A 12503-nucleotide genomic window follows, 5' to 3' on the forward strand; every position below is an offset into this window, starting at 1 on the left:
TGACGCAAAATGCATCTTTGAATATAGAACGATTTCTCTTAATCGCCAGAACTAGTCATAGAGAAGGTTCACCAAGTCCTCTGAAGTTGTTTGGTGACACAAATTGCATCTACTTTGAATATAGAACGATTCCTCCAAATCACCAGAACTAGTCATGCCGAAGGTTCACCAAGTCCTCTGAAGTTGTTTGGTGACACAAAATGCATCTACTTTGAATATAGAAGGATTCCTCCAAATCACCAGAACTAGTCATGCCGAAGGTTCACCAAGTCCTCTGAAGTTGTTTGGTAACACAAAATGCATCTTCGAATATAGAACGATTTCTCTTAATCGCCAGAACTAGTCATACAGAAGGTTCACCAAGTCCTCTGAAGTTGTTTGGTGACACAAAATGCATCTACTTTGAATATAGAACGATTCCTCCTAATCACCCGAGCTAGTCATGCCGAAGGTTCACCAAGTCCTCTGAAGTTGTTTGGTGACACAAAATGCATCTACTTTGAATATAGAACGATTCCTCCAAATCACCAGAACTAGTCATGCCGAAGGTTCACCAAGTCCTCTGAAGTTGTTTGGTGACGCAAAATGCATCTTTGAATATAGAACGATTTCTCTTAATCGCCAGAACTAGTCATACAGAAGGTTCACCAAGTCCTCTGAAGTTGTTTGGTAACACAAAATGCATCTACTTTGAAAATAGAACTATTTCTCCAAATCACTAGAACTAGTCATGCCGAAGGTTCACCAAGTCCTCTGAAGTTGTTTGGTGACGCAAAATGCATCTTTGAATATAGAACGATTTCTCTTAATCGCCAGAACTAGTCATAGAGAAGGTTCACCAAGTCCTCTGAAGTTGTTTGGTGACACAAATTGCATCTACTTTGAATATAGAACGATTCCTCCAAATCACCAGAACTAGTCATGCCGAAGGTTCACCAAGTCCTCTGAAGTTGTTTGGTGACACAAAATGCATCTACTTTGAATATAGAAGGATTCCTCCAAATCACCAGAACTAGTCATGCCGAAGGTTCACCAAGTCCTCTGAAGTTGTTTGGTAACACAAAATGCATCTTCGAATATAGAACGATTTCTCTTAATCGCCAGAACTAGTCATACAGAAGGTTCACCAAGTCCTCTGAAGTTGTTTGGTGACACAAAATGCATCTACTTTGAATATAGAACGATTCCTCCTAATCACCCGAGCTAGTCATGCCGAAGGTTCACCAAGTCCTCTGAAGTTGTTTGGTGACACAAAATGCATCTACTTTGAATATAGAACGATTCCTCCAAATCACCAGAACTAGTCATGCCGAAGGTTCACCAAGTCCTCTGAAGTTGTTTGGTGACGCAAAATGCATCTTTGAATATAGAACGATTTCTCTTAATCGCCAGAACTAGTCATACAGAAGGTTCACCAAGTCCTCTGAAGTTGTTTGGTAACACAAAATGCATCTACTTTGAAAATAGAACTATTTCTCCAAATCACTAGAACTAGTCATGCCGAAGGTTCACCAAGTCCTCTGAAGTTGTTTGGTGACACAAAATGCATCTACTTTGAATATAGAACGATTCCTCCAAATCACCAGAACTAGTCATGCCGAAGGTTCACCAAGTCCTCTGAAGTTGTTTGGTAACACAAAATGCATCTTCGAATATAGAACGATTTCTCTTAATCGCCAGAACTAGTCATACAGAAGGTTCACCAAGTCCTCTGAAGTTGTTTGGTGACACAAAATGCATCTACTTTGAATATAGAACGATTCCTCCTAATCACCCGAGCTAGTCATGCCGAAGGTTCACCAAGTCCTCTGAAGTTGTTTGGTGACACAAAATGCATCTACTTTGAATATAGAACGATTCCTCCTAATCACCCGAGCTAGTCATGCCGAAGGTTCACCAAGTCCTCTGAAGTTGTTTGGTGACACAAAATGCATCTACTTTGAATATAGAACGATTCCTCCAAATCACCAGAACTAGTCATGCCGAAGGTTCACCAAGTCCTCTGAAGTTGTTTGGTGACGCAAAATGCATCTTTGAATATAGAACGATTTCTCTTAATCGCCAGAACTAGTCATGCCGAAGGTTCACCAAGTCCTCTGAAGTTGTTTGGTGACACAAAATGCATTTACTTTGAATATAGAACGATTCCTCCAAATCACCAGAACTAGTCATGCCGAAGGTTCACCAAGTCCTCTGAAGTTGTTTGGTGACACAAAATGCATCTATTTTGAATATAGAACGATTTCTCTTAATCGCCAGAACTAGTCATACCGAAGGTTCACCAAGTCCTCTGAAGTTGTTTGGTGACACAAAATGCATCTACTTTGAATATAGAACGATTCCTCCTAATCACCCGAGCTAGTCATGCCGAAGGTTCACCAAGTCCTCTGAAGTTGTTTGGTGACACAAAATGCATCTACTTTGAATATAGAACGATTCCTCCAAATCACCAGAACTAGTCATGCCGAAGGTTCACCAAGTCCTCTGAAGTTGTTTGGTGACGCAAAATGCATCTTTGAATATAGAACGATTTCTCTTAATCGCCAGAACTAGTCATACAGAAGGTTCACCAAGTCCTCTGAAGTTGTTTGGTAACACAAAATGCATCTACTTTGAAAATAGAACTATTTCTCCAAATCACTAGAACTAGTCATGCCGAAGGTTCACCAAGTCCTCTGAAGTTGTTTGGTGACACAAAATGCATCTACTTTGAATATAGAACGATTCCTCCAAATCACCAGAACTAGTCATGCCGAAGGTTCACCAAGTCCTCTGAAGTTGTTTGGTGACGCAAAATGCATCTTTGAATATAGAACGATTTCTCTTAATCGCCAGAACTAGTCATAGAGAAGGTTCACCAAGTCCTCTGAAGTTGTTTGGTGACACAAATTGCATCTACTTTGAATATAGAACGATTCCTCCAAATCACCAGAACTAGTCATGCCGAAGGTTCACCAAGTCCTCTGAAGTTGTTTGGTGACACAAAATGCATCTACTTTGAATATAGAAGGATTCCTCCAAATCACCAGAACTAGTCATGCCGAAGGTTCACCAAGTCCTCTGAAGTTGTTTGGTAACACAAAATGCATCTACTTTGAAAATAGAACTATTTCTCCAAATCACTAGAACTAGTCATGCCGAAGGTTCACCAAGTCCTCTGAAGTTGTTTGGTGACACAAAATGCATCTACTTTGAATATAGAACGATTCCTCCAAATCACCAGAACTAGTCATGCCGAAGGTTCACCAAGTCCTCTGAAGTTGTTTGGTGACGCAAAATGCATCTTCGAATATAGAACGATTTCTCTTAATCGCCAGAACTAGTCATACAGAAGGTTCACCAAGTCCTCTGAAGTTGTTTGGTGACACAAAATGCATCTATTTTGAATAAAGAACGATTCCTCCTAATCACCCGAGCTAGTCATGCCGAAGGTTCACCAAGTCCTCTGAAGTTGTTTGGTGACGCAAAATGCATCTTTGAATATAGAACGATTTCTCTTAATCGCCAGAACTAGTCATGCCGAAGGTTCACCAAGTCCTCTGAAGTTGTTTGGTGACACAAAATGCATCTACTTTGAATATAGAACGATTCCTCCTAATCACCCGAGCTAGTCATGCCGAAGGTTCACCAAGTCCTCTGAAGTTGTTTGGTAACACAAAATGCATCTTCGAACATAGAACGATTTCTCTTAATCGCCAGAACTAGTCATACAGAAGGTTCACCAAGTCCTCTGAAGTTGTTTGGTAACACAAAATGCATCTACTTTGAAAATAGAACTATTTCTCCAAATCACTAGAACTAGTCATGCCGAAGGTTCACCAAGTCCTCTGAAGTTGTTTGGTGACACAAAATGCATCTACTTTGAATATAGAACGATTCCTCCAAATCACCAGAACTAGTCATGCCGAAGGTTCACCAAGTCCTCTGAAGTTGTTTGGTAACACAAAATGCATCTTCGAATATAGAACGATTTCTCTTAATCGCCAGAACTAGTCATACAGAAGGTTCACCAAGTCCTCTGAAGTTGTTTGGTAACACAAAATGCATCTACTTTGAAAATAGAACTATTTCTCCAAATCACCAGAACTAGTCATGCCGAAGGTTCACCAAGTCCTCTGAAGTTGTTTGGTGACGCAAAATGCATCTTTGAATATAGAACGATTTCTCTTAATCGCCAGAACTAGTCATAGAGAAGGTTCACCAAGTCCTCTGAAGTTGTTTGGTGACACAAATTGCATCTACTTTGAATATAGAACGATTCCTCCAAATCACCAGAACTAGTCATGCCGAAGGTTCACCAAGTCCTCTGAAGTTGTTTGGTGACACAAAATGCATCTACTTTGAATATAGAAGGATTCCTCCAAATCACCAGAACTAGTCATGCCGAAGGTTCACCAAGTCCTCTGAAGTTGTTTGGTAACACAAAATGCATCTTCGAATATAGAACGATTTCTCTTAATCGCCAGAACTAGTCATACAGAAGGTTCACCAAGTCCTCTGAAGTTGTTTGGTGACACAAAATGCATCTACTTTGAATATAGAACGATTCCTCCTAATCACCCGAGCTAGTCATGCCGAAGGTTCACCAAGTCCTCTGAAGTTGTTTGGTGACACAAAATGCATCTACTTTGAATATAGAACGATTCCTCCAAATCACCAGAACTAGTCATGCCGAAGGTTCACCAAGTCCTCTGAAGTTGTTTGGTGACGCAAAATGCATCTTTGAATATAGAACGATTTCTCTTAATCGCCAGAACTAGTCATACAGAAGGTTCACCAAGTCCTCTGAAGTTGTTTGGTAACACAAAATGCATCTACTTTGAAAATAGAACTATTTCTCCAAATCACTAGAACTAGTCATGCCGAAGGTTCACCAAGTCCTCTGAAGTTGTTTGGTGACACAAAATGCATCTACTTTGAATATAGAACGATTCCTCCAAATCACCAGAACTAGTCATGCCGAAGGTTCACCAAGTCCTCTGAAGTTGTTTGGTAACACAAAATGCATCTTCGAATATAGAACGATTTCTCTTAATCGCCAGAACTAGTCATACAGAAGGTTCACCAAGTCCTCTGAAGTTGTTTGGTAACACAAAATGCATCTACTTTGAAAATAGAACTATTTCTCCAAATCACCAGAACTAGTCATGCCGAAGGTTCACCAAGTCCTCTGAAGTTGTTTGGTGACGCAAAATGCATCTTTGAATATAGAACGATTTCTCTTAATCGCCAGAACTAGTCATAGAGAAGGTTCACCAAGTCCTCTGAAGTTGTTTGGTGACACAAATTGCATCTACTTTGAATATAGAACGATTCCTCCAAATCACCAGAACTAGTCATGCCGAAGGTTCACCAAGTCCTCTGAAGTTGTTTGGTGACACAAAATGCATCTACTTTGAATATAGAAGGATTCCTCCAAATCACCAGAACTAGTCATGCCGAAGGTTCACCAAGTCCTCTGAAGTTGTTTGGTAACACAAAATGCATCTTCGAATATAGAACGATTTCTCTTAATCGCCAGAACTAGTCATACAGAAGGTTCACCAAGTCCTCTGAAGTTGTTTGGTGACACAAAATGCATCTACTTTGAATATAGAACGATTCCTCCTAATCACCCGAGCTAGTCATGCCGAAGGTTCACCAAGTCCTCTGAAGTTGTTTGGTGACACAAAATGCATCTACTTTGAATATAGAACGATTCCTCCAAATCACCAGAACTAGTCATGCCGAAGGTTCACCAAGTCCTCTGAAGTTGTTTGGTGACGCAAAATGCATCTTTGAATATAGAACGATTTCTCTTAATCGCCAGAACTAGTCATACAGAAGGTTCACCAAGTCCTCTGAAGTTGTTTGGTAACACAAAATGCATCTACTTTGAAAATAGAACTATTTCTCCAAATCACTAGAACTAGTCATGCCGAAGGTTCACCAAGTCCTCTGAAGTTGTTTGGTGACACAAAATGCATCTACTTTGAATATAGAACGATTCCTCCAAATCACCAGAACTAGTCATGCCGAAGGTTCACCAAGTCCTCTGAAGTTGTTTGGTAACACAAAATGCATCTTCGAATATAGAACGATTTCTCTTAATCGCCAGAACTAGTCATACAGAAGGTTCACCAAGTCCTCTGAAGTTGTTTGGTAACACAAAATGCATCTACTTTGAAAATAGAACTATTTCTCCAAATCACCAGAACTAGTCATGCCGAAGGTTCACCAAGTCCTCTGAAGTTGTTTGGTGACGCAAAATGCATCTTTGAATATAGAACGATTTCTCTTAATCGCCAGAACTAGTCATAGAGAAGGTTCACCAAGTCCTCTGAAGTTGTTTGGTGACACAAATTGCATCTACTTTGAATATAGAACGATTCCTCCAAATCACCAGAACTAGTCATGCCGAAGGTTCACCAAGTCCTCTGAAGTTGTTTGGTGACACAAAATGCATCTACTTTGAATATAGAAGGATTCCTCCAAATCACCAGAACTAGTCATGCCGAAGGTTCACCAAGTCCTCTGAAGTTGTTTGGTAACACAAAATGCATCTTCGAATATAGAACGATTTCTCTTAATCGCCAGAACTAGTCATACAGAAGGTTCACCAAGTCCTCTGAAGTTGTTTGGTGACACAAAATGCATCTACTTTGAATATAGAACGATTCCTCCTAATCACCCGAGCTAGTCATGCCGAAGGTTCACCAAGTCCTCTGAAGTTGTTTGGTGACACAAAATGCATTTACTTTGAATATAGAACGATTCCTCCAAATCACCAGAACTAGTCATGCCGAAGGTTCACCAAGTCCTCTGAAGTTGTTTGGTGACACAAAATGCATCTATTTTGAATATAGAACGATTTCTCTTAATCGCCAGAACTAGTCATACCGAAGGTTCACCAAGTCCTCTGAAGTTGTTTGGTGACACAAAATGCATCTATTTTGAATAAAGAACGATTCCTCCTAATCACCCGAGCTAGTCATGCCGAAGGTTCACCAAGTCCTCTGAAGTTGTTTGGTGACGCAAAATGCATCTTTGAATATAGAACGATTTCTCTTAATCGCCAGAACTAGTCATGCCGAAGGTTCACCAAGTCCTCTGAAGTTGTTTGGTGACACAAAATGCATCTACTTTGAAAATAGAACTATTTCTCCAAATCACTAGAACTAGTCATGCCGAAGGTTCACCAAGTCCTCTGAAGTTGTTTGGTGACACAAAATGCATCTACTTTGAATATAGAACGATTCCTCCAAATCACCAGAACTAGTCATGCCGAAGGTTCACCAAGTCCTCTGAAGTTGTTTGGTAACACAAAATGCATCTTCGAATATAGAACGATTTCTCTTAATCGCCAGAACTAGTCATACAGAAGGTTCACCAAGTCCTCTGAAGTTGTTTGGTAACACAAAATGCATCTACTTTGAAAATAGAACTATTTCTCCAAATCACTAGAACTAGTCATGCCGAAGGTTCACCAAGTCCTCTGAAGTTGTTTGGTGACACAAAATGCATCTACTTTGAATATAGAACGATTCCTCCAAATCACCAGAACTAGTCATGCCGAAGGTTCACCAAGTCCTCTGAAGTTGTTTGGTAACACAAAATGCATCTTCGAATATAGAACGATTTCTCTTAATCGCCAGAACTAGTCATACAGAAGGTTCACCAAGTCCTCTGAAGTTGTTTGGTAACACAAAATGCATCTACTTTGAAAATAGAACTATTTCTCCAAATCACCAGAACTAGTCATGCCGAAGGTTCACCAAGTCCTCTGAAGTTGTTTGGTGACGCAAAATGCATCTTTGAATATAGAACGATTTCTCTTAATCGCCAGAACTAGTCATAGAGAAGGTTCACCAAGTCCTCTGAAGTTGTTTGGTGACACAAATTGCATCTACTTTGAATATAGAACGATTCCTCCAAATCACCAGAACTAGTCATGCCGAAGGTTCACCAAGTCCTCTGAAGTTGTTTGGTGACACAAAATGCATCTACTTTGAATATAGAAGGATTCCTCCAAATCACCAGAACTAGTCATGCCGAAGGTTCACCAAGTCCTCTGAAGTTGTTTGGTAACACAAAATGCATCTTCGAATATAGAACGATTTCTCTTAATCGCCAGAACTAGTCATACAGAAGGTTCACCAAGTCCTCTGAAGTTGTTTGGTGACACAAAATGCATCTATTTTGAATAAAGAACGATTCCTCCTAATCACCCGAGCTAGTCATGCCGAAGGTTCACCAAGTCCTCTGAAGTTGTTTGGTGACGCAAAATGCATCTTTGAATATAGAACGATTTCTCTTAATCGCCAGAACTAGTCATGCCGAAGGTTCACCAAGTCCTCTGAAGTTGTTTGGTGACACAAAATGCATCTACTTTGAATATAGAACGATTCCTCCTAATCACCCGAGCTAGTCATGCCGAAGGTTCACCAAGTCCTCTGAAGTTGTTTGGTGACACAAAATGCATCTACTTTGAATATAGAACGATTCCTCCTAATCACCCGAGCTAGTCATGCCGAAGGTTCACCAAGTCCTCTGAAGTTGTTTGGTGACACAAAATGCATTTACTTTGAATATAGAACGATTCCTCCAAATCACCAGAACTAGTCATGCCGAAGGTTCACCAAGTCCTCTGAAGTTGTTTGGTGACACAAAATGCATCTATTTTGAATATAGAACGATTTCTCTTAATCGCCAGAACTAGTCATACCGAAGGTTCACCAAGTCCTCTGAAGTTGTTTGGTGACACAAAATGCATCTACTTTGAATATAGAACGATTCCTCCTAATCACCCGAGCTAGTCATGCCGAAGGTTCACCAAGTCCTCTGAAGTTGTTTGGTGACACAAAATGCATCTACTTTGAATATAGAACGATTCCTCCAAATCACCAGAACTAGTCATGCCGAAGGTTCACCAAGTCCTCTGAAGTTGTTTGGTGACGCAAAATGCATCTTTGAATATAGAACGATTTCTCTTAATCGCCAGAACTAGTCATACAGAAGGTTCACCAAGTCCTCTGAAGTTGTTTGGTAACACAAAATGCATCTACTTTGAAAATAGAACTATTTCTCCAAATCACTAGAACTAGTCATGCCGAAGGTTCACCAAGTCCTCTGAAGTTGTTTGGTGACACAAAATGCATCTACTTTGAATATAGAACGATTCCTCCAAATCACCAGAACTAGTCATGCCGAAGGTTCACCAAGTCCTCTGAAGTTGTTTGGTAACACAAAATGCATCTTCGAATATAGAACGATTTCTCTTAATCGCCAGAACTAGTCATACAGAAGGTTCACCAAGTCCTCTGAAGTTGTTTGGTAACACAAAATGCATCTACTTTGAAAATAGAACTATTTCTCCAAATCACCAGAACTAGTCATGCCGAAGGTTCACCAAGTCCTCTGAAGTTGTTTGGTGACGCAAAATGCATCTTTGAATATAGAACGATTTCTCTTAATCGCCAGAACTAGTCATAGAGAAGGTTCACCAAGTCCTCTGAAGTTGTTTGGTGACACAAATTGCATCTACTTTGAATATAGAACGATTCCTCCAAATCACCAGAACTAGTCATGCCGAAGGTTCACCAAGTCCTCTGAAGTTGTTTGGTGACACAAAATGCATCTACTTTGAATATAGAAGGATTCCTCCAAATCACCAGAACTAGTCATGCCGAAGGTTCACCAAGTCCTCTGAAGTTGTTTGGTAACACAAAATGCATCTTCGAATATAGAACGATTTCTCTTAATCGCCAGAACTAGTCATACAGAAGGTTCACCAAGTCCTCTGAAGTTGTTTGGTGACACAAAATGCATCTATTTTGAATAAAGAACGATTCCTCCTAATCACCCGAGCTAGTCATGCCGAAGGTTCACCAAGTCCTCTGAAGTTGTTTGGTGACGCAAAATGCATCTTTGAATATAGAACGATTTCTCTTAATCGCCAGAACTAGTCATGCCGAAGGTTCACCAAGTCCTCTGAAGTTGTTTGGTGACACAAAATGCATCTACTTTGAATATAGAACGATTCCTCCTAATCACCCGAGCTAGTCATGCCGAAGGTTCACCAAGTCCTCTGAAGTTGTTTGGTAACACAAAATGCATCTTCGAACATAGAACGATTTCTCTTAATCGCCAGAACTAGTCATACAGAAGGTTCACCAAGTCCTCTGAAGTTGTTTGGTAACACAAAATGCATCTACTTTGAAAATAGAACTATTTCTCCAAATCACCAGAACTAGTCATGCCGAAGGTTCACCAAGTCCTCTGAAGTTGTTTGGTGACACAAAATGCATCTACTTTGAATATAGAACGATTCCTCCAAATCACCAGAACTAGTCATGCCGAAGGTTCACCAAGTCCTCTGAAGTTGTTTGGTGACGCAAAATGCATCTTTGAATATAGAACGATTTCTCTTAATCGCCAGAACTAGTCATACAGAAGGTTCACCAAGTCCTCTGAAGTTGTTTGGTAACACAAAATGCATCTACTTTGAAAATAGAACTATTTCTCCAAATCACCAGAACTAGTCATGCCGAAGGTTCACCAAGTCCTCTGAAGTTGTTTGGTGACACAAAATGCATCTACTTTGAATATAGAACGATTCCTCCAAATCACCAGAACTAGTCATGCCGAAGGTTCACCAAGTCCTCTGAAGTTGTTTGGTAACACAAAATGCATCTTCGAACATAGAACGATTTCTCTTAATCGCCAGAACTAGTCATGCCGAAGGTTCACCAAGTCCTCTGAAGTTGTTTGGTGACACAAAATGCATTTACTTTGAATATAGAACGATTCCTCCAAATCACCAGAACTAGTCATGCCGAAGGTTCACCAAGTCCTCTGAAGTTGTTTGGTGACACAAAATGCATCTACTTTGAATATAGAACGATTCCTCCAAATCACCAGAACTAGTCATGCCGAAGGTTCACCAAGTCCTCTGAAGTTGTTTGGTGACACAAAATGCATCTATTTTGAATATAGAACGATTCCTCCTAATAAAAATTGGATTACTCCAGAGGTTCTTTGAGATTTTATTTCATTTTCGCTCAGAAGGTCCACCATGTCCTCTCGGGTTGCGTCGCAATACCTAAAGAATTATGCTATCGATTCATGAGATGTTCTTTGGCCCAAAATGGGAACGTAAACTTTTGAGTACAATAACAAAGCAATTTTATTTAATTTTATAACTAAAAAGTTAAAGATTTTATTCATAAATAAGATGACTCATGCTTGTTTTTAGTTGCCACATTAAAAATTTCTCGTTTTTTTTCAAAACCATGTGAATATTCCGGCCAGGTTGCTTGAATGGACACTTAAACCGACAATGCCTTAGATGTTGAAGAAAGTTGGCCGGAAATCATTTTGATGTAGGGTCTTACGCGAACACTTGGCGATAAACAAGCCGTAAATGGTAGAAATCACGCATAGAACCTAGTATATGCACATTGTCGATCTGGAAAAGAACAACAGGCAGCGTTGGGCTGGACGTCTCACGGAATCTGGACTGGACAAGCTGCAACGATTCCGGAAAACGACGAGTGAAGAGGTCTCAGGTGAAGAGAACAGATGCTGATGATTCCGTTTCAGGTCGCAGATGTTGCTGGTTGCTATCGATAAGCTGATACACTTGCAGGTGTGCTGGAAGAGTGGAAGCGTTTGGCCCAGGTGTGAGTCCAGTGAAGGATTTTTCATTCGGCATTCATATGGAAAATCTAGGGCCCCAGCGGAAAACATATCGAAAGTGCAGTATGATCCGGGTTTTCTGTCGTTGAGCGCTAGTCCACCACGTCCTGCATAACTATACTCTGGCAGCAACACTATCTGCAGTAGCTAAAAAAGAAGAAATTTTAATTTATTTTAAACGTTTAGTTAATTTTTATTAGTTAAAATACAGAAAAGCTGATTACACGGTTGATTGTCTTCTAATTACATCACGCGAAACCTCGCAGCAAACAATGAAACGCGCTCCAAAACAAAAACATACACTAATCGAAATCATTCAGTCATTTTGATTCATTTGACAAGCACCTGGTTTTGTTGTTGATCGCGCCTAATCTTTTCGAATCATTCTGAATCTTTTTGGAATCTTTTAAACTGATTCGAAAAAGATTCAAGTGTCGCACCCCCTGAGACAAACAGTCGTATCACTTGGAACAAAGTACGATTAAAATCATCGTCATAAAAGCACACTCGCCCAATGCTAATTACGCTGTGTTTCGCAAATCCACTGAGTAGATGGCAGTAGTGGGCAACCGTCAAACAGGAGCAAAAACGATACGAGCGCCATTAGCGAGAGATTTGCGAACTACAGAACATTTGAATTAGTCCGTTGAAAAGGGAAACGATGGGAAATGGGTAAAGTGACGCGTCTGTTTGTCTGTGGAAAAACAATGGAATGAAACGTGTATAACCAGGTATAACCTTTTCTAACAATAACATGCAAAGTGAATGAGCATTTCACATTGAATTGGCTTCTTTAGCGTTGTTGAGATATTCCCATATTCTGAATC

General features: G+C 40.1%; 1 long non-coding RNA gene across 1 annotated transcript; it reads right to left on the reverse strand.

Moving 5' to 3' along the window:
* Positions 1–11162: 11162 nt before the first annotated feature.
* Positions 11163–12117, reverse strand: LOC115265125 (uncharacterized). Its single transcript, XR_009999488.1, has 2 exons — positions 11886–12117; positions 11163–11823 (listed from the first exon to the last, which is right to left on the reverse strand). It is a non-coding gene; the product is annotated as an uncharacterized LOC115265125 (long non-coding RNA).
* Between the last annotated feature and the right edge of the window lie 386 nt (positions 12118–12503).

The sequence above is a fragment of the Aedes albopictus genome, chromosome 1, assembly GCF_035046485.1.
Source record: "Aedes albopictus strain Foshan chromosome 1, AalbF5, whole genome shotgun sequence".
NCBI classification, from domain to species: domain Eukaryota; kingdom Metazoa; phylum Arthropoda; class Insecta; order Diptera; family Culicidae; genus Aedes; species Aedes albopictus.